The 22,363-nt window shown below is 41.7% G+C and overlaps 1 protein-coding gene across 1 annotated transcript in view; it reads left to right on the top strand.

Moving 5' to 3' along the window:
- The window catches only part of DLGAP1 (DLG associated protein 1), a 292,601-nt gene that overhangs the window by 149,303 nt on the left and 120,935 nt on the right, over positions 1–22,363 (top strand). The gene's annotated exons all lie outside the window — the stretch shown is intronic.

The raw sequence follows: 22,363 nt of genomic DNA, 5'->3' as shown, positions 1-22,363 counted from the left end.
CTGGTTTCCATGACACTGGACCTACATAGGAACATAGCCATGGATTGTGTGTGACAGTGTACATGTGTTTTTTGGGTTTTGGGGTGCTTTTTTTAAAATAACATTTGGGTCCAAGAAGAAAATCCCCTCCATAGTTAACTAGTCTTAACTTTGATGGAATTCAGCATTACTCCAATAAAGACTAATTCTACAAAAAGATCATCAAACCAAGAGTCAAGATAAATAATGATGAATTAATTAGAAGGAAGAGTCTTGCTAGACTATTGTATTATTCAGTTTTTGTTCTAGGTGCCTCAAATGTAATTATCATTCGGCCTAGAACTTTTGCAGGCTTGAGAATTAATAGGGTCTCAAACCTGAATTAAAATCCTACTAACTAGAAAGACGGGGTTGAGATAGAATTTGCAAATAACCATTAGAGGTGAAACAATAGGCATTCCTTCTGGACCAATGCAAATTGGGATCTCAGGATTAGGGGAAAGATGCTTCTAGACGTTACCCTGGCTCAGCAGCCCCTCCAGAGCGCAGCAGCTCTGGCCCTGGCTGGCTGTCTCCCACCAGAGATGGTGGGTGTGCATTCCTGCTCACTAGGAAATTTCGCGAGAACAGCCCAGACGAGATTAATAAGTTAAATAAGGTTGATTCAGAAAATGAACACATTTTTTAATTCATTCATGGGCATATTTATGTGTGTTTACATTTGTGCACTAAGTGTGGCTTGAAGGTCTGCCTGCGCCTCTAGCTTCCTCACTGTGTCTTTGGTGTTTCCTTGTTTCCCTGACCCTACTTCCAACTCGCCCTCAGTCCTCTTCCGTGTCTGGTCCGTTCTCTGTATAGCGGCCTCATCACCCGCCAGCTACTCTTCTGTGCTGTAGTTACTCCTTAAACATGCAAAATGCAGATCCTTGCCCAGAAGGGCCGAGGGAAGGAAAAGGGCTACTGGCTCACCTCCACCTCCACCACCCCTGCAGGGAGCAGTGTTGGGGGTAAAGTGACAAGGACTCCAGAATGGCTGTTTTCAGATCAACTAAGAGGCGTTTGTGTTTCGTCCTTTAAGAGACAATTTACTTACTCCTTGTACTGTGCTTTTCACCCCAAATGCGCTATTCTGACCTTCCTAAGACCCTTCCCAGCTGCTCTGGGGGTTTGCAGAGTCCAAACAATAAAAATCCAGGTTGCCAGTTACATCGGAATTTCAGATCAATAGTGAATACTTCTGTAGTGTAAGTATATCCCAAATATTGCATGGGACCTACTTATACGACAGAATTATCTGTAGTGTCTGCAGTGTTTGCTAAATCTGACAAGCCTATCAGAGAAGGAAGTGAGCAAGACCTGGGAGGGCGTCCTGTGCTGTTCCATTTAGAATGTAAATTAAGGGACTTCCCTGGTGGCGCAGTGCTTAAGAATCTGCCTGCCAATGCAGGGGACAGGGGTTCCATCCCTGGTCAGGAAAGATCCCACATGCTGCAGAGCAACTAAGCCCGTGTGCCACAACTACTGAGCCTGCGCTCTAGAGCCCTAGAGCCACAACTACTGAGCCTACGTGCCACAACTGCTGAAGCTCACGCACCTAGAGCCCACGCTCCGCGACAAGAGAAGCCACCGCAATGAGAAGCCCATGACCGCAACGAAGAGTAGCCCCCTCTCGCCACAGCTAGAGAAAGCCCACGTGCAGCAATGAAGACCCAACACAGCCAAAAAAATAAAATAAAATAGAAAGTAAATTCAATTGGAGGGGCTTTAGCCAGTGGCCCTATGTGGGAGAACAGCCAAATAATAAAAGAAATAAATGAAAACACCACGGAGGTGACAGCAACTGCTCCATCTTGGGCTCCACATGCCTTGTCCTAAGTCCTGGACCCCGTCCACCTGCAGCCGTCTAGATGGGAAGGCTCCAGGCTTGGCTGCAGCTGCAGGGGTTTAGGGTCAGGAAGATGTCACAGGGAATGGTGAAGCATAAAATATCAGATTTTTGTACAGGGCAGCCGGTGACCTCACCCTTCATCATCCAAGTCAACATTATGATATATCATTTTTACAGTTGGGGAAAAGTAAGCAAACATTTTAAGGGCTAAATATTACGGGAGTTTCTAAGTAAGGCCTTTAGAATTCTAATATCACTTTTCACAATTTCTCTATGCCATGAATTGGTTCTTTTTAAAAAGTCGCTTTAGGATATAATAAGATTCTGTGCCCTTCATTCTACTGCTCTCATAATTCCTGGGCTTCCTCCTTACCCCTCTTCCTTCTCTCTCTCTCTCTCTCTCACACACACACACAATTTTCCCTTTCTCTGTCACATGATGTCAGTACCATCGTATTTTCTTCTACTGGTTTCCTTCCATAGAAAATCTACTTTCTCATAGGACCTACTAATTTTTGAAAGCGTGCGCTCATCTGTGTTAATCAGGAACTGACTTTGCTCTAATTGTAACCATTTCCCCATGTACACAGGTCAAATCTACATCCGTGTTGGGACATGAGGTAGATTTCTCCTTTGCTCATTATTCTCGGGACATTTACAACAGATTCCATTTGTCTTAAACTTCGCTTTGCCTGAAAAAACAATGCTTCGTTTTTGTCAAATGCAGTTAATAGCTATACCTTTTCTCCCCACGACAGTCCACATTCTGAGTCTTTGATTTTTGTGTCAGCCCGTTTTGAATTGTTCAGATTTTCAACAAAATAGACACTTAAGCTTTTCTCCTCCAGCCTTGTCCATTCTTTATATGAGCAAAATGACACCACCGACAAAGGTCCACAACAGTGCCTGCTGCCACGTGGGAGAATCAGGAAGATGGGCTTGGCTCTAAATGGCCCCAAGGAGCCCCTAGTAAAATGATCAAGGATTAACGGAGCCTTGGGGACCAACTAGGAGCTGAGTTAGGGAGTGATGTATAGTTATGCTTCTTTTGGTTTATTGACTTTTCGGTTTATCTAACTATGACACAGTCCTATGTTATCTCAGTATATCATTTGCTTCAAGCACGCAGACAAGCTCCCCATCTAACAGATTCAACAAGTTTTTATATAATCACTGCACCTGGGACTGTTTGGTGAGGATCAGAGCTACTGTAGGAAAGTAAAAATTTTAAGAGGGCAGTTAGCCTTATGACTGTGGGAAAACAAGCACCCTTACCTCAATCGTCTGAATATTTTAGGTGAAAGTAGAACTTGGTGCTAGAAACAGACCCAGACCTCCACTTCAGAGTATTGGATTCGACTAGCCTCCTTGTGGAATATACAAATGCAATCGTACGCGTTTAAGGATGAGGTTTCTTTTTACTTCCGACACTAAGCATCCAGGATCTATCAAAGGCATTACCACATTGCAGCTAGACAGACTTCAATATGGTGACATCAAAAAAATATATATATCTATGGTGACATCAGGAGCCTGGATAAGCAAAAACAGTGTACCATCATCAGTGGATCTACTCATACAGATACACAGACACACACGTGGTCAGCAGAGACAAAATGCATCGTTTGTAGTTGTTACCCAGCAAGTAGTAGGCAGGAGGGTCAGTGGGTATGGACAGAGGGAGATTTTTTAAATAAGCACGTATTGCTTTTCATGATTTTAAAAGCCAATATAATATTTGAATTAAAATAATACTCTTTGACAGAAATAGGCAGACTATCATGATATATGCTTCTCTGGTCTTTTAAGAAGTTTTCGCTTTGAAACTACAAGTTTTTGAAGGAAGCTTTATGTAGCAATAATATAATATTTATAAAGAGTAAGTATATGCCACCCTGTTGCTCCTCAAGTTTGGCCTGTGTGCTATATTCTTTTATTAGGGGAAGCTCTTAGAAATGGATGGGGTTGAGCTGGTCTCCTGTTCTTGATGGAGCCCCCAGGAAGGGCAGCGAGGGCCCAGGACAGAGTGTCACCCTGGCGAGCAGCCAGGGCCCTCCAGCAGGGAGTCAACACACTTTGTCCTCTTGAGTGTGGCTTGGGGCCGCGGTGATCACAGCACGTTTTCCAGTTTGATTTTTCTAACAAGAGAGATCACATTTTTCTTTAAATAGAGACACGCTCTTCCATAATCTTAACCTCACACACTTTCCCAGCTCCAGATACAGAAGCAGTTACCTTTTTGAGCACCTGAGGTCAGGGCTAACATCCCAGGAGTTCTCACAGGTTTGGGTCATCACACCCAGGCAGCCATCCCATCTAGAAGACCACACCAAACCTACCTCCCAGCATCCTACACTCCAATCCCATACAGCCTGCTTCCCCCCCACCCCCAGCAACAGCAACAAACCCTAAACACACAAGATCTTAAGCAGAATAACATTAAGGTAGTAATTTACATTTATAACACATGCTAGGCATTCAATAATGGAGGAAAAAAAGGTAAGAGAAGATGCAGAAAAAATACTTGTTTTACTCCGATATAATTGACATATTACATTGTGTAAGTTTACGTAACTGTGATTTTAAAACTCCCAACAAACAAAAGTCCAGGACCAGAGGGATTCACAGGCGAATTCTATCAAACATTTACAGAGGAGTTAACACACCTATCCTTCTGAAACTATTCCAGAAAACTGCAGAGGAAGGAACACCCCCAAGCTCATTCCATCACCCGGATGCTAAAACTGGACAGATACCACACTGTGTAAGTTTAAGTTGTAGAATGAGTTAATCTGATTCGTTCATGTGATTAGCACCACAGTGGTAGCTGACACCTCCATCACAGCACATAATTATCACCTCTTTTCTGTGGTGAGAACATTTAAGACCTAGTCTCTCAGCGACTTTGAATGTAATACAGTATCGTTGACTATGATCACGGTTCTGTGCATTCGATCTCCAGAACTTATTCATCTTCTAAATGGAAGTTTGTTCTTTTGACCACTGTCTTCCCCTTTGCCCCATCCTCCCGCCCCTAGTAAACACCACTCTACTCTCTGTTTCTAAGAGCGCAGCTTTTTGAGGTTCCACATATAAGTGAGATTATGCAGTATTTCTCTTTCTCTGACTTATTTCACTTAACGTAATGCCCTCAAGGTCCACCCATGTTGTCACAAATGGCAGGGTTTCCTCCTTTTTGTGGCTGAATAATGTTCCATTGTGTATCTATATACCACATCTTCATCCATCCATCCCTCCATGCACGCTTATGTTGTTTCCATATCTTGGCTATTATGAATAATGCTGCAGTAATTAGCAAAAAAAAAAAATACTGAAGTACCTCACAAACTCCATACTCAACAACTGTTTGGGGACTTCCCTGGTGGTCCAGTGGTAAAGAATCCGCCTTCCAATGCAGGGGACGTTGGTTCGATCCCTGATCAGGGAACTAAGATCCCACATGCCGCGGGGCAACAAAGCCCACGTGCCACAACTACTGAGCCCTCGCACCACAACTAGAGAGAAGCCCACGTGCCTCAGCTAAGACCCAATGCAGCCAAAAATAAATAAATAAAAATTAACTAATTAAAAAGTTTGGATAATCAAGGTGACTTTCCCAGGGAAATAGCATTGCTGTTAAAATAAGTTGAATGATAAAATATTAGCAATAGAAACTTCTATATCATCCAGTCCAGGGGTCTGAAACTACAGCCTATGAGCCAAATCTAACCTGCTGCCTATTTTTGTAAAAAAAATTTTATGGGCACAAAATCACATCCATTTGCTGACACATTGTCTGTGGCTGAGTAGTTGCTCCAGAGACCGTATGGTACAGAAAGCCAAAGATGTTTACCCTCTGGCCCTTTACCGAAAGAGGCTGCCACCCCTGATCTAATCCACAAACCCATTTTAAGGTAGGAAAACTAAGGCCCAAAGTGGTAGGCTTCTAGCTGGAGGCAAAGTCAGAATAAAACCCCAGGTGAGCCATAGCCCTTTGCTTGTTTGAGCCTCAGCTCTACAAATTCATGGAGAATCCTTAGAGTTCAGAGGAAGCTCACTTCTTTCTAACAGGCGCAAAGTTAATTAACAGGTTGTTTTTATAAAGCAATGAGGGAAAAGTTCAGAAGTCCAAAGGACAGACAGCAATTTTTTTTAAACAAAGAGACTTTCTTTTCTATTCAAGATAAGAACAAGTAATAAATTTCAGATCTTGCCTGGACTGGTTCCTTGTCCCTCTGCTTATGAGGCTCCCTTCCTTGAATTTCTCCAAACATCCGAGTAGAATTGTGGAGACGTCCACTTCCTCCCATCTTAGAAGGCCTAGACCAAAAAAAAAAAAAAAAGGCAAGATTTGTAGTACAACTTATGCCTCTTGTGAGGCAACTGCTCTGTTTTTTATATCTGAGAAAACTGACAGTGATGACTTTTGGAAGAATTTTGGTTATAACGTTTCTTCTTTGGGGCCTTAAGGTGACATTCTTCTGCGCTCTAAGTGGAAATATTATGAAGTCATAAAATGCAAAAGTCCTGTCGACACTGAGGAAGACAGAGGGTCTGAAGAGTGTCTTCTGCTCTCATCTCCTCCAGTGGTTTTGCTGCATATAAATCATCTCTCAGGGGTGTGGAGAAAAGGGAACCCTCCGACACTGTTGGTGGGAAGGTAAATTGGTGTAGCCACTATGGAGAACAGTATGGAGGTTCCTCAAAAAACTAAAAATAGAGTTGCCATATGATCCTGCAATCCCACCCCTGGGCATATACCCAGACAAAACTATAAATAAAAAAGATGCCTGTACCCCTATGTTCATAGCAGCACTATTCACAATAGCCAAGACATGGAAACAACCTAAATGTCCATAGACAGATGAATGGATAAAACAGACGTAGTATATGTATATACAATGGAATACTACTCAGCCATAAATAAAGAATGAAATAATGCCATTTGCAGCAACATGGAATGAGTTAGAGATTATCATACTAAGCGACGTAAGTCAGACCGAGAAAGACAAATACCATATGATATCACTTATATGTGGAATCTAAAATATGACACAAATGAACTTACATAAGAAACAGAAACAGACTCACAGACGTAGAGAACAGTCTTGTGGTTGCCAAGGGGGCCAGAGGGGGTCGGGGGAAGGATGAATTGGGAGTTTGGGATTAGCAGATGCAAACCATTGTATATGGAATGGATGAACAACAAGGTCCTACTGCAGAGCACAGGGAACTATATTCAATATCCTGTAATAAACCATAATGGAAAAGAATATGAATATATATATATATATGAATCACTTTGCTGTACACTAGAAATTAACACATTGTTAAATCAACTATAGTTGAATAAAATAAATTTTTTTAAAAATCGCCTCTCATATAACTGATTCACTTTGTTATAAAGCAGAAACTAACACACCATTGTAAAGCAATTATACTCCAATAAAAACGTTAAAAAAAAAAAAATCGCCTCTCAGGACCAAAGTGCCAAACCTGGAGGTATCATGCACCGTAGACAGCCCTCAAATCTGCCTTTGCCCATGGGAGAGGTTGTCACAGGGCCAATAGTGATGGGGCCCCAGGGTCTTCCGGCCTTTAGCGTTGTTGTGAGGTTCAAATGAGATCATTAATAAGGAAGCACTATGTAAATTACACATCAGAATGCCTCTACCTTGGGTTTAATTTTAATCTCTCAATCTCGCTTAGTTTAATAATAATGATAATGGCTAATCTTGGAGCGCGTACACCTTGACGCGCATTGTGAACCAGTTGCATAGATTATCTTGTGTAATCCTCACAAATACTCTATGACATGTATGGGATGTGATATCATCGTTTTCATCATGCAGGAAAAAATATTAAGGCTTAGCGAGTTTAAACAGCTGGACCAAGCTAGTAAGTGACAGAACAGGCTCTTAAATTCTCTTTACTCATCAATAAATGCTTAGTAAAGTATAGTATACCCTGAACTAATTTATTACAAATCTGTCTACAGAATGAGAGGCCCAGGAACTCTTTTCTTTCATTTTTCTTCCCACAAATATTCATTTAGTTCCTGCCATGTTTGAAACCTGTGTTTTCCATTAAAATTTCTGAAAATCCCTCTTTAAAAGAAACTGTTTTGATCACATATTAGTGACATGGTTTTTCATGCTGGTTTGTCTAACCCTGGAATATCTGTTTAAAGTGAAATTAAAGATTAAAAAAGAAAGAGAAATGACAATGAATAAAAAAAAAAGCCTCAAAGAAGAAAATACTCTTTGGGTTTAAAATTTCATATTATACTTGGTCATTTTGACATGAAGGTGGATTTAAAAGATCAAATATCCAACCCTTGATCTAGTTATAGTGCTGTCAGACAGCACTGAATGGAAAAAAGAATTTTTACCAATTCACGTGTAAAGTAAGCAGGTGGTAAAGTCTGTGTTGTGGCTGATGAAATCATCAGAGGTCTCTACCTTGCACTAAGTAAAAAAATACTATGATAATTTAATCCTGATCTGGCTGGTCTCTTGGCTGGGTTGAGCATTCACAACCCAGTTACCAAGGTCAATCAGAAAACACAAATTAGAAAATCAGACTTCTTTCATGTGAATATGGGAAATTTCTCAAAAAAATTAATGACATGACAACACAGAACCTAAAAATTCGCTTTTTTCTCTTTCTGATACCTCCGTAGACACTGTTTTGTAATGGAATATGTGAACATATTTAAAAGCCTTCAGTAAGTCCAACATTGTCTGATCCAATTAGTATTGAACTTTAACAAATATAGTAGAATAATAGTAACTAAAAACCATATGTGCGATTAATGCTAGCACTTGGACAACCCTACACAGCTCCAGCTAGTAAATAAATCCAAGAGCCGAGGTTTTGTATCTCTCTCTGTTCCTCTTGCCATTGACTTTCTGTCAAGCATTCAGGGTAACCCTTTACTGCTGCCAAGTGTCCTTACTTAAAAAAGAGAGAAGACCAAGATGAACAGTACCATGATTTTACTATATTAGCAATTATATAAGAAATAGTCTTATATTTATCGTAATGAGAAAGCAATGATCATGTCACTATTAACACTGAAAGTTTTCTTTGCCATCTGCTGGTGTCCTACTGACATGTAAATTCCACCAGCATACAAGATAACTTTTTCTTTTTTACCCTTTTCTTTTTATTGCCATTTTTTTAACTGAAGTATAGTTGATTTACAATGTTGTGTTAATTTCTGCAGTACAGCAGAGACTCAGTTATACACATGTACACATTCTTTTTCATATTCTTTTCCATGATGGTTTATCACAGGATATTGAATATAGTTCCCTGTGCTATGCAGTAGGACCTTGCTATTTACCCATTCTTTTTTTTTTTCTTTTTATTTAATAGTTTGCTTCTACCAACCCCAAACTCCCACTCCATCCCTCCCCCTCCTCTCCCCCTTGGCAAACTCAAGTCTGTTCTCTATGTCTGTGAGTCTGTTTCTGTTTCATAGATAAGTTCACTTGTGCCATATTTTAGATTCCACATATAAGTGATATCATATGGTATTTGTCTTTCTCCTTCTGACTTATTTCACTTAGTATGATAATCTCTAGTTGTATCCATGTTGCGGCTCTTTTTTACACTTTTCTATTAATTATCAGTATTACTGAGAATACTCATAACTTCTAATTTAACTTGAAGAAAATAACTAGTCTAAATTATCTCTAAAAAATACAAAAAACTGTCAAAATTTAATTAGTGTTTACCCCTACAATATTTTTTCAGTTTTATGGTTTCAAGGGGATATGTAATATTATTAAAATTAACTTTGCTGAACCACTTTTATACTTTACAGGTATATCCCTGACAAAGAATATCAGATCTGATGAAATCAAAAGCTCACTCTGAATTTCTGAGTAGGATTACCGTCCTTTGCCTCTTAAAATCCAAACTTGAATTGCTTTTTCATCTGATATCCTTATCCCATTACATACTTTCCCCCACAATTAAATTATATAATTTAAGAAAATCAGTGAGTCTATGTCATCCACTGCTTTGCCTCTAAAATATCTTATTCTCTTCCAAAATGTTGATGACGGCCAGAGAATTATGACGAGATATGAAGTGTTGGCTTTTATCATTTTCAAGGAACTTCTTTCCATCATCTTTTATTTTTAACTTTTTGTTTAGAAATAATTATGTATTTACAGGAAATTACAAAGATAGTACAGAAGTCACTTATACCCCTCAGTCTACCCCAATGGTTACATCGTAGATAACAATACAATATCAAAACCAGGAAACTGACTTTGGCACAATGTATATGGGTAGTTATCACAAGCGCAGATTCTTGCAACTACCACTGCACTCGAGATACAGAACCATACCATCACGACAAAGATCTACTCTTGTCCACATTTTACCACTTTGAATCAAGTATAGAAACCTAACCTCCCTACAAGTCCCTTTGCCTTCTCTCATTTATAATATAATTATCTTAAATATTTTCTCTACATACATTGAGAGCCACATCACACAACGTTATACTTTTTGCTTCAAACGTCAAATATAATGTACAAAATATCGGAGGCGAGAGAAAGTCTATTGTATTTACCCATATTTTTTTTGCCAAATTGCCAAGTTTGGGAAATTTTCAGCCATTATTTCGATGACCACTTTTTCATCCCCACCCCCCTTCTCCCATCCTTCTGGGACTCCTGTGACCCAGGAGCCACGACTTCTTCAATGCGTGGTTTGAGCAGAGTTTCCTTCGAAGAGGACATGCGTGGGCTGGCACTATCCTTTTTAAATCTCTATTAAACGACTTCTTCTGCCTGGCAAACGTCGAAACAATTCTTTCCACACACAGAGATGCCCCACCTAACGTGACATAACTTTCACACAGGGGCGACCACCCAAAATTACATTTCACTCTGCACCCTGTGCTCAATGCCGTATCACTGTCAGAGTCCAGTATCCTCCTTCCCAGTCCTGTCCAAATATTTTTTCTCACCATTCGGCAAACTATGGGATAAATTGTACACTCTTTAAAAATACTCAACTACTCAAAGCAAACACTCAACAATCTTGATTGAGAAAAAGGTGAAGACAAAAAAACGCTCAAGGACAGCATATCCATTGTCCTTCAAACCATCTAGGATGACTTTAGTGGCATTTGTCACAGTGGCATTTTAATAAAACACAGCGTGTCTTAAAAAGTAGTGCAAACACTTTTTTGTTTATTTATTCTCTGTTTATTTAGCCTTTGGAATTGCCATGTGTTTGCTCAAGTCAGATGGCAGCTACATCAATATCTTTTCCAGTTTTATTGACAGCACATTTACTGTATCCCATTAAATAAAAAGAATGTTTAAAGAAGCTTTCTTTTCAGAATTCCCTGGCTGTCCGGTGATTAGGTCTCCATGCTCTTACTGCCGAGGGCCCAGGTTCAATCCCTGTTTGGGGAACTAAGATCCCACAAGCCGTGTAGCACAGCCAAAAAAAAATAAAATAAAATAAAGTTAACAAAAAAGAAACTTTCTTTTCATTTAAAAATTAGTTACCTGATACAGCCACTATGGAAAACAGTATGGAGTATCATCAAAAAATTAAAAATATAACTACCATATGATCTAGCAATTCCATTTCTGGGTATTTTCCCAAAGAAAATAAAAACACTAATTCAAAAAGATGTATGCTGGGACTTCCCTGGTGGTGCAGTGGTTAAGAATCTGCCTCCAATGCAGGGGACACAGGTTCGAGCCCTGGTCCAGGAAGATCCCACATGCCACGGAGCAACAAAACCCATGCACCACAACTACTGAGCCTGTGCTCTGGATCCTGTGAGCCACAACTACTGAGCCCACATGCCACAACCACTGAAGCCCACACACCTAGAGCCCAAGCTCTGCAACAAGAGAAGCCACTGCAATGAGAAGACTGCGCACCGCAGTGAAGAGTAGGCCCTGCTCATCGCAACTAGAGAAAGCCCTGCGCAGCAACGAAGACCCAACGCAGCCAAAAAGAAACAAAAATAAAATAAATTTTAAAAAAAACAAACAAAAAGATATATGCACACTTATGTTCATTGCAGCACTATTTACAATAGCCAAAATGTGGAAGCACAGTAAGTGTCCATCAACAGATAAATGGATAAAGGAGATATGCTGTACACACGTGTAATGGAATATTACTCAGCCATAAAAAAGAATGAAATCTTGCAATTTGCAACAACAAGGATGGATCTAGAGGGTATTACGCTTAGTGAAATGTCAGACAAAGACAAATACTGTATGATTTCACTTATATGTGGAATCTAGAAAGCAAATTAACAAACAGAAAAATGCTCCCAGATACAGAGAACAAAGAGATGGCTGCCAAAGGGAAGTGGAGTGAGGGGATGAGTGAAATAAGTGAGGGAGATTGAGGCACAAACTTCCAGTTATAAAATAAATAAGTCACAGGATGTAATGTACAACATAGGAAATATAGTCAATATTGTAGTAACTTTACATGGTGACAATTGGTAACTAGACTTGTGATGATCATTTTGTAATATATAAAAATATCAAATCACTATGTTGTACACCTGAAACTAATATAATCTTGTAAGTCAATTATACTTCAATTAAAATTTTTCTTCTTTTGTAACTAAGGTAATAAAAAGTTCAAAATAGAAAATTTTAAATAATAAAATCAAAATGAGTTACCTAAAATATAAATAGCTGTCTATCAGAAAAAAAGAAAACCACATTCCACAAGTCCTTAGTACTTTCTTAATTGCTTAAATCAAAAGAATGCAAGCTTTTAACTTGGGCCTTCGGCAGTCTTGAGGTCTCTACTAGTCTTATATGGTATAAGGTCTTGTTAGTACCTTGTGACCCAAACTATAGGTTAAAAAGTTTAAATACCACTTAATTTATCGCTTTGCACCTGTTCAACAATTAGCCTTCAAAACACAAAGCTACAGTTATCACATACAAGATTTTCCCCATGAATATTTGTTGATAGTTGATTGATAGGTGCAAATGTAAGATTTCCTCAGGAAATTTTCTACTTCACTGAATTCTCTAAGTTTCTGCGATGACTCCGACATCTATACAGAAGCAGAAAGTTCTTTACTTTTTTCTCATGCACCTGAAAATAAACCAGTTCATCTTAGAAAGAGTGGGATGGTCACATGTCTCTCGCACACCATCTTGAGAAACAAAGTTTCAATCATTTTTTATTTGGGGAAAGGACTTCCCAAAATGGGTGAAATAGTGAGACTCAAGGAGACTGGTAAATGTTAACTTCTGCAAATAAAGGCTTCCGTTTATTCTTAGGCTTTTAGTTTCTACTTTATGTTCTTTCCCCACCTTGTCCTAGCCAAAGCCCCATGGAGGTTACACCCCTACCTCTTCCCTCTCTTATCTGTAAATTTAAAAATTATACTAATATTATTAGCCTCGGTCCTGACCTGGCCTCAAATCTCTGTTTAACCCATGAATAGCTGAATAAGGGGGACTTCATGGAATGCTGATCCCATCTCTGGAATAAATTTTAAACTATGAGAAAATCTATAAAAGATTTGTATCAACATTGATTCCTTTTTTTCTAGCTTTCTCTTAAAATGCTCATATTATTCAGCCCCCAAAGTACTAAAGTACCGTGAAAGGCCAGAAAAAATACTGATAAGCCCTAAAGGTGCTAAGAACATGGAATTTCTTCCTTATTTTGAATCTCCATTAAAAACCAAAAAACAGCAAAACTCCCACTCTTTGCACCCATCCAAGCCATAAGATACAACCCAAGCGGTGTGTTGAAATCTCTAAAAACTTTTTGAATGTTCATTATTTTTGACCTCTACTTCCCTTCAATGAAACTGTTCTGCAGAAACAATCTGACACAGAGAAAATTTTATAAAGATGTTCACCACAACATTATTTATGATGGTGAAAGATTTGAACCACCTTTGTTGGTGGTGAACATTTGTCTACCGGTAGGGAAACGTTAGGTAAATTATGGAACATTCACTTCAATGAACTATTATGCCAACCATAAAAAGTATATTTAGAAAGAGCTTATGATAATATTTAGGGGAAGAACTTCTGATATTATATCAAGCTAGAAATCTACAGTACATTGAAGCACTGTCCAAAATTGTGTGTTTGTATATGCATTGTGTACACACAAACCTGCATACATAGTGCAGAACTATGTTAAGAAATTGCAACCAGGAAAAAAAAAAACTGGGAGGAAATAAATGCACTAGAATGTTAAACAGTGATTACCTTTGCTATTGGAGCCAAAGATGGTGTGGGTTTTTCTTTTTTTATATATATAAATTTATTTATTTATTTTTGTCTGTGTTGGGTCTTCGCTGATGCACTTGGGCTTTCTCTAGTTGCGGCGAGTGGGGGCTATGTTCGTTGCAGTGCGTGGGCTTCTCATTGCAGTGGCTTCTTTTGTTGAGGAACACGGGTTCTAGGTGCGCGGGCTTCAGTGGTTTGGGCTCACAGGCTCAGTAGTTGTGGCGCACGGGCTTAGTTGCTTCGCGGCATGTGGGATCTTCCCGGACCAGGGCTTGAACCCGTGCTCCCTGCATGGGCAGGAAGATTCTTAACCACTGCGCCACCAGGGAAGCCCTGGGGTTTTCTTTATACTTTATTTTCCAAATATTCTGCAGTGGGCATGTTTTACTTTCATAATACAGAAAATGAATTTTATTTTTAAAACAGAAATAGCTAACATTTCAGGGTTAGGGCTCCATTTGGAACACTAAATTAAATTTTAAAATTAAATTAAACCCTAAATTAAATTTTTGAAGGATCCTTTGCTTTGTCTTCCCCACCTCATAGGGGTAGCAAGTGAGCTTTCTATATTTTGCAGTTTTTCTTTTTTGCCTTCAGATGTCAGAGGCAGTTCATCTGCAAACAGCAGTTGCAGGTGGTCTTTGAAGAGAAGGGCGTTTAGGACAAAGGCCTAAAGCTACATAAAACCAGCTTAAGGGGTCTTTGGAAACATAAATCCATGCCTTTGTAGTTCTTATGCTGACAGAGCTAAACGCTCAGAGGCACGCTGTCAGCTTTTACCTGTGTTCCAGCCAGAAAAGCTCCCCAAGCAATTATGGGGAGAGAAGAGGTTTCTGCCACCACCATGATCTAACACAGCAAGGGAGGCCACCTGTGTTTTTAGAAAGGCGAGAACTCTTTAGAAAGCAGAAAGTGAAGTGCTGGATGGAATTGTACAGAGTCCCGGAAGATATTCATCATCCTTATTCATTAAGAAAGAAAGTGATGTGGACAAATTTACACCAAAAAAGGATTAAGAACTCTTGCTTCATGAGAAGTGTCAAAGCCACAAGACAAAGGCCAGTGCTTTGGGGGATTCCTGTGACCCTCGGCACAGCACTCTGCTGGCTCCGGAAATGAACATCACTGGGCGCATTGGTGGCATTCATCACAGCATCCGCCTTTTCCTTTCCCAAACCCTTTCCTTTGTCTACACCTCCTCTTTTCATTATTCTTTTTCCAGAGAGAACTCAAAATCACTTGGCCTTTTCTCACCCATTCCAACAACTCAAGGGGAAACTTTAGGAAAGGTGAATATTGCCATGCTAACCAATTCTCTCTTCTCACCTATGTTCTCCTGGAACTCTGTTTAAGGGAACACGGCACGAATGAGGCCCAGAAACAAGCAGTTGAGCTCCCTTCGTTCACATGGTCACAGGGCTTTGGACAAAACTATTAATACTGTGGGCTGGCGATTCCCAATCGTTATTGTGTAGAACACGTTAATTACATCAGAAGCACTGTGAAGCCTTCATCTAGGGAGTGAAAGAGATAACTCTGCTGTGTTATATCTACTGAATTTTAAAACCTGTATACATTAATTCATACCTTTCAACCTGGTAGTAGATCTATATAGCGTTCGAGCTGTATACGTGAAACAGGAGGATTTTAACCAGATGTTGAGTGGACGAAGCTTACTTCCTGCCTGTGCTTTACAAGTCCGCCATGATCTTTAATGATAACTGTATGTGTTCATTTGCAGCCTTCCTTCTGGGCTTGTACCTCCACCCACCTATTTACAGCCTCTGCTTGTTTGAAAACCAATGGACTCTTTGAACCTGTGTGTCGTTTGTAACAGTCCATTCCAAATACACTCCTCCGGGTTTCAATTACATAATAGGGAAGCCCTAAACCGTCTTAGAAAATCACACATGGTTTTGTTTTGCTTCCAAAGAAAGACTTAATAGAATTACATTACAGAACAAGACACCCACACTTCTCTCCCCTCAAACTGGTTCTGAATCAAAATTACGGATTTTTTTTTTTAAAGAGCAAGGGGAGATTAAGAAACTTGTGGTCCTTGGATAAAGTTCTTCCTTAAGGAGCTATTTCTGATGTTAACACACCTCCAGAAGCACTTGGACGATTCAGAATAGGGCAGAATCTTCATAGTGTCCCCGCCTGCTGGCCTATGTTTTTCTGTGTAACTCAGAATGGTAAATCATCGTCAAAACCTTTTATTTTTGGATGCCCCATATGCTCGTTTTCTCTCTTTCCAAATAGTCTGACGAAAAGGCACAAGCAAATAACTAAAGCCTTAATGAAATAGGCATATTGATCAATTCTGCTTCCTGGGCACTTCCCGGGAATGTGCCTGGAGCAAATGTGGACCTGTGGATGCCCACTAAACACCTGCAGGATGCCAGGCTTCCTGTATGCTCTGTTTCACAGGCAGCTCTTTGTATATTGCACGTGTCACGCTGCATATCAGAGGAAGAACCACCAAATATTTATGTATTGAAGGTTATGATCAAGTGAAAGACTAAAAGCAAACTCGAGTTTTGCGAAGAAAAATGTGAGCAAAAACATAATTATCAATTCGCTGCTCAATTCTCCCTCCACAGAGCATGTTCTACCCCATACCATATGCCTTCGGAAAATTTACTCGTCTCACCTTTTCAGCTAAAGCTTCCCCCAACTTGACAAATCTTTCCAATTACTGCATAACCCTCGATTGTCTGAACTTATGTGTCCACAGGATCCCAACCCCATGCATCTTGGATTTACCCCATCCTCATCCTTATTTCTCCTTCCTCCTAATCTTCTCTGGCACATGGTTAATATCAGCTGTTGTCAGTTTCAGTGCCTAGTAAATATTCTGGGAAAGGTGATTGGAAGTTCAATCAGTTGTAGCTGTGCCAAACTCTGCTGATAAAGCGGTGGATGGTGGGGAAAAGCTGGGAGAGGGAGAACTGGCCAAATGACCTTGATTCAGAATTCACCCTGATTGTATTTGGTGGTGGTTCAGGTTCTGCCTTGTGTGTACAGATTTCCCAATAGCCAGTGTCTGATTTGGCACCAAGGCACTGTTTCATGAGGATTCACTGACGATACTGGCAGCTCTAAATGCCGATAATTGATTTTTCAGAAATATTCCCTGTACCTTCCCCACCCCAGCCCTCTCTTCACCCATCCCACCCCCATCTATCTGAGCACATCTGAAGGATCATTCCGGAAAGAAAAGAAAAGCAAGAGGACCACTTCACTATCTTATGTTTGGCTTTCAAACTGGGGAGCTGATGGTAAGAGGACTGGTCCCGTTGAGACAGAGTTTCTTCTCTCTTTGCTACACAAACGTGTAGTTCTGCAAGCTGCCAACGGTGGCAACTTAAGCATTTTAACTAAAATTGTCATCACCTCCTTTGCGCGCCCTTTTTCTCTGCCCCAGTCCCCTATGACTTCAGCTGCAGTGGGCAGGCAGCTACTGAAAGGGGAAGCCTGAGATGTGATAAGCCTTTGCCAACAAGCTCCCGACCCACCTGCCATTGGACACCCCAACTTTAGTTCCCTTCAGTGGGCCTGCTCAAAATCCCAGCCTGTTGTTACTCGAAGGAAATAACACCCCAGGCAGTTATAAGCTCTTAATAACATTGAATAAGGTGGTCAGATATTTCCCGAAGGAGAGCCCCAGGGTAAGACCTTCCCATGGGAAACCCTGGGTACACAGGAGATGGAAGGCCTTTTCCATGTGAAAAGGGAGACCAAGGAAAAGGGAGCCAGCCCCACGCCTATCACTTCCCCTGCCCCCAAAGTCCAGCCCGCTCGGTGCCTCAGAGGCCACCCTTCTGAGCCCCCCACAGACCCTGCTGTCACCCACCAAGAGATGGGGAGGGGCCGAGAGGGCAGTAAGAACACTGAGATCCCCCATTTAGTAAATGCCCATTTGGGGTTGCAACCTCAGGCTTTAGGACAGAGCAGAATGAAAACCGAAACTTCTAGCCATTAATCCGGTCCTTCCTTTCCCCCCACCCGCCCCGGACCCAGCGTGAACTCACCAAAAAGGCCTCTGACCGGGACGCAGGGACAGCCTGTCAGGACCCTACAGTGCACACCTCCACGTCCTTCTCCACGCTCAGCCCCTCTGCCCATCCTTCAGCCGCATCATCACTACCAGGTGGGCTTAGGTCTGCCTCTCAACCCCAGTCAACACGGCTGATTATCTGCGTGGGCTCCACGAACCACTTTTCAGGTGTATCTCACCTGGGTGGCCCTTTCTCCTTTTTTGGTTTTACATTTCATTTTCGTTCCAGTAGACCAATTGGACGTAAACATTTCGCCTGGCTCTTCTCTAACTCATTTTTTATACTTCACAGTGATATGATCTGATTCACTTTTATGATGAAAGAATTGATCCCTGGAGTCATTATGGGAGGCTGTGGCGTTTATAGACCCCCCAGCTATCGGTTCTTATGTCAGTTCCTGAAAGAAAATGTGATACGCTGGTTGGTGTTCTACTTCCTTTTGTGTTACCCTCTTACAAGCAGCGGCTGAGCTCACTGGACATACAGCCCAGGCCTTACCCCATACGGCCCCTCCCGCCTCTTGGCCCTCTTCTGTCCCAGGCACACAGCCTTCTGGCTACCCCTGGTCCACAGCACATCCCAGCTTTATCCCATCACGGCTGTCCTCTGGCCTGAGCATGCCGCCTTCTTGGCACACCTGTATGCTATTAGCTGCTCACAGGGCACTTTGACCCACATATGAGGAGCTCTGACCTCCTGAACCTCGGCAAGTTCCTGCCTCAGGCTCTGGTGCCTCTGTCTGGACTCCTCCCCCGCCACCACCCACCCCATGATCCTCGTCCCTCTGGGCTCTGTTTCAGGACCACCTGCCCTGCCCCATGGCACTCTCCTATCCCTTGCTATGCTTTCTTTTTTCTTCACTTACTGCTAGGGGTCATGAAATTCAATATTTACTTGGGTATTTGTCATTTAATTCTAGACGACTTTCTCTGCCTTATTCACTACTATGTCCCCAGCTCTTAGAACAGGGACATCTATAACAGATGCTTTTAAAAGATCTGCAGAATGAATATGAGAGAGAGCCATGCTTCTCTCCCCATAGACATGACCCTCATGGAAACAATGTGAACCCATCAGACCAAAATCTTCAGCCTTTTGAACCCATGCCCCCTTTTGATAAAGAAAAAAAAATCTCATGTCCCCTTGCAGTGCCTGTGAGCTAGGGGTGCAGTGGGATGGGCAGGGGGTGGGGGGTGAGGTCGGTGAGAGTTTTTGGATTACTAAAAGAAAGAATGAGCCACAAACCCTTCAAATCACCTTTCCTAAATATACCTTCTCTCAACCAGGGATTTGGTGAGAGTAGGGAAGAAACGGTTTGAGACGGTCTTGGTTTAGGGTAGGTGGTCTCTCCTAGTGTAAAATGAAGGACCATAGGGTATTCGTGGAGAGAGCCCACTGCCCACAGAAGCATCCATCCATGCCCCGAGCTGTCTGTCCTACACTACTTAAAACACCTGTGCTGCGTCTCCTGCGTTAGAGGGATAGCAGTGATTCACTGTCAGTGGACTTAAGCTTTAGTGTGTGTGCTGATCTACCTAAAAAACCCAGATTCGGGTCTATCCTGGGAAGGTTCCCTTGGATCTCAGAGGCAGGACAGCATCCCTGCTATTCCCGTACCACCTACCTCTGACTTATGTACCAGTGAAGCGTGGCAGCAGTGGAAATGAGGAGAAAAGAGGACTATATAGTATTGTCTGATCCTTCGGTCCAGAAAACACTTCTCTGTGCCAAATCTGAGTTCAGGGCCAGGAACACCAACATGATAAGAAAGCATCCTTGCCTGGAGGACTTCCCAGTCTAGCATGGAAACCAACACTTTTCATTGCAATGCCATTTGCAAAATGCCCAACTTTTGCATTGCTCTTACAGTGGCAGAATTTTCTAGGATTGGGTGCAAATATACATGTTCTCTGCAGACTGAAAAGAGGCTGAAAACCCTGGTGTAATCTGTCTCCCTGAATTATTACAGGATTTTAGAAAGTTGACACGTGCAGTTAACTTTGAACTCCTCAGGCATCTCATTGGGAATTCAGTTCCAGCTCAAAAGTGCTAACGGTACAGTTTACATCCAAATGGAGCTTCTCAGATCAGAAGAGTTGGTTCAGTACTGCTCTTGATTCGTCCACGTACAGGGAAGGATTCCTAAAATGCATCCCTTGGAGTCAAGGACTTCTAAAGGGGTATTTTTTGGTGACTGGTTGGAGGGTGAATGGACCGGCCCAGAATGAAGGAAGGTGTCGGGGGATTGGCATAGATGTCAGGGTACAATGCAGTTTTCTAATTTTGTTTAAGCCAGGATTTGGATTTGAGTTGACTTGTGGGTTGCATTTCCTTCATAGCACAGACCATCGTTTGCTATAAACACCTTGAGAAAATGTGCTACATTTGTCTTCCCATCATTGTATACCCGGTGCCTGGCATAGACTAAATGCTTAATAGATATTTGTTGGATAAATTAAACAAATAGACTTTGTACAGTTTCTGCATCCCGTTCTCTCTGGAGAGTGGATTCAAACATACTAAAAGCTTCCCAAGTGGGTGAAGACATCCCATTACTCCACTTAAAGAAAGCTGGTCCCTCTCTCCTCTCTTCCTTTCACCTGATTAAAAAAAGAAGAAGAAGAAAAAATGCCCTATCTGAGTTCCGGATGAAAGGTCCAGGGTGAAAGGTCCCCTTTGCAAGTACTGTCCAGTGTGCTCTTGAGATTTTGTTTCTTTCCTTTGGGAAAGCTCATTGGAGTCCATTGGTATCCTTTTGCTCCTTCCACATTTCCAAGCTTTAGATCCCTTATGGTTGTTCCTTAAACTTGTAAATTTCCTTGTGAATTCTTGTTGGAGAGCAGGCAGCAAGATTAAAAGCCATTTAAGTCCAGATGCCTGTCACAAAGAGGCCCCTTCCCCTCTGCCCTTTCTGAAGGTGTCCTTGGAGGGGGAGGGCCCTTGACAGTAAGGTGGGATCCTGGGCTCTGGGGTAACCAGCCAGGACTCAGCCGCCCCCAATACTTCTCAGGCTAAATGAGTTAAGACGACCCTGTATAATCTTCAAGTTAATGAATCCGCAGCTCTGACAATAAAGGCGTTGCTTTACCACGTCAGATCTGTGTTCTGTCTCAGGAATTACAAAGAATGAGTCATATAAGGTATTTCTGCCATTTTCTCACAGATTGAACGATGCCATTCGGAATCTCAAAGGAGATTGAGGGCCTGGCTGTTCATTCCGTGAGGGTCCCCTGCTCTAAGCACTCGGTGGCCCCAGCATCCATTCTTTCTAAGGACTTTGTTTCTGTGCCTCTTTAATGTGGTCAAAGGGCTCTAAAGGGCCCCTTTCAATCAGACTGATATAGCCCTTGCCTTCACAGAAGATAGGAATCCTACCTTCCAGAAATCCAACAACCCGTGCAGGAGAACAAAGATGTCAGTGATTACAATGCATCATTGTAAGCACGATATATACACATGTATAAGGATCTCTTTTCTTCTGCCTCCATCAAGAGCAAGTGACAAAGTGCTCTTCCAGAGACCGAAGCCTGAATACCACCCTCTCTCTCCGTTTCTTTTCTCAGACTGACACATAGTTGCAGTGAGAGAACTCGCAGAGTCGTGAAATCCTAAGATACAAACCATATCCAGAGGGGTGGGTATTCAGATACATGGGTATATAAGAGGCCAGCAGACAGATGCTAGATCTCTGCTTACTAATTCATCAGGCTTTTAGCAACCCGTTTCTCCATCTCAGCCCCATGGAGCTAACCCACAACATCATCCGTAATGCCTGGTGATACTCATTTCTCTCTTTCTGAACTCGGGTCTTCTCTTAAATTTCATATCAAAATTCCTTTTTTCCCCCAATTCCTAAACTCAGTGGTACCAGCATCCTCTAGATTCTTACGAGTACCTCACTATCAAGTTCTCATGGGGGGGATTTTTCTGCCAGGTTATATGACTCTAGTGCTTCGGTGCTCCCAACGTTTCTTGCTTACTTGTCCCTGGTAAGCTCACATCCTCCTCGGATGGGTGTAGCACTCTGATCTGTATCCCATCATTCCGTCAGCTCCTGTTTCTCTCTGCATCCAGCTCATAACACCACTCGACCAATCGCTGTCACACATACTGCCTTCGTTGGACCTTTTCTTCAATGGTCAGAGTCAACATTTACATCTTCAGAG

Source organism: Monodon monoceros, unplaced genomic scaffold (assembly GCF_005190385.1).
Source record: "Monodon monoceros isolate NGI ecotype Baffin Bay Population unplaced genomic scaffold, NGI_Narwhal_1 Super_Scaffold_1, whole genome shotgun sequence".
NCBI lineage: Eukaryota > Metazoa > Chordata > Mammalia > Artiodactyla > Monodontidae > Monodon > Monodon monoceros.
The sequence above is the reverse complement of the archived record's forward strand: the minus strand, read 5'-3'. Positions and strand labels throughout refer to the sequence as shown.